Raw genomic sequence first — 1,267 nt, 5'->3', positions numbered from 1 at the left:
CCGTGATCCATGATCACACATGATCAATACTACAAATTCGTGTACTACTATGGTCTATGACCATGCTATAAACGGCTCAGCCGCAAAGGCCATTTACCTACAAAGGTTCGGCCGTATAAGCCATTATCTATAAGGTTCAAACTCTAAAGTCTATAAAGCTTAGGGACATCACAAGTTTTACATGTATGTAAGGTTAATATGCATCAGGCCATATAAGTGAGCATAGATATTCCCATCTCAGATTGAATACGGGTCATGAGCCAGACAAATACCATCTTAAGAGACTATTGAATAAACCACCACAGACATATGTGCCGTCTAAGATGGAACCTCAGAAGAGGATTGGGAATATATGTTGGATAAAAGTATGTCTTTCTCCCACATTTTAAGAGACCTTGAGCCAAATATGAGTGATCAGATTAAGGCCAGGTGCACGGATTGCATGACTAATGAATCCGACTATCCAACATTAAAAGGAGAAAGTTATAAGCTGGTAAAGATTAAAAGAATGATAAGAGAAATAGAATGGTATCAACCATCATTGTCTTGGGAAGATCCTCAGATTAAAAGTATGGTTTAAGACGTCCAAAGAAAGATTATACAAAGCTAGCTAATCTAGATGCCAGACACTGACCCGAAAAGAAAAGAAAAGAATGACTAAGTCATAACCAGCTTAGCACCAAACGAAATCTGATGTCCTAGAGACACAGTCAAGTTGCTACAGAGTCTATACAAGATAGACCAAAGTGTTCCATAAGATAAGGAACCTCAGAAAGAAAAGGTGCATAGAATACAGATCCGAGGTCAAAATAGAAACCATACCAGACATTGAGAAAAGGCTGCGCAGCTAAACATCTAAGGTACCAAACCATGTAGCTTGGGACGCCAAGCTACTAGGTAACAAAGGTCCTGGATAATGAAATCTCAAATCGATTTGACCATGTCTGGAACACAATGGAACCACACATATATAAGTGTCGACACATGAGAGTTATATTTGTATAAGGATACATAAAGTAGTAGCACTTGAGTTTAAAGATATAAACGAGGATCATGAACTCACGAAAGAGTACTCATAAAGACTAAATATTAGATTGAAAAGATAAACGTGGGGTTTAAAGTATCTAAAGAAGAGATAGGCGTATTGGCCATACATATATACAGAAACGCCATCTAATCAACCAGTGAAATAGATGGGTCTTGTGAGGGAAAAGAAACCGTGAGATATGGTACATGATCACGAGGTGTAAAGGTGTTCATGTTTTCC

Source organism: Brassica oleracea, chromosome C6, assembly GCF_000695525.1.
Source record: "Brassica oleracea var. oleracea cultivar TO1000 chromosome C6, BOL, whole genome shotgun sequence".
Taxonomy (NCBI): Eukaryota; Viridiplantae; Streptophyta; class Magnoliopsida; order Brassicales; family Brassicaceae; genus Brassica; species Brassica oleracea.
This window is presented reverse-complemented; position numbering follows the sequence as displayed.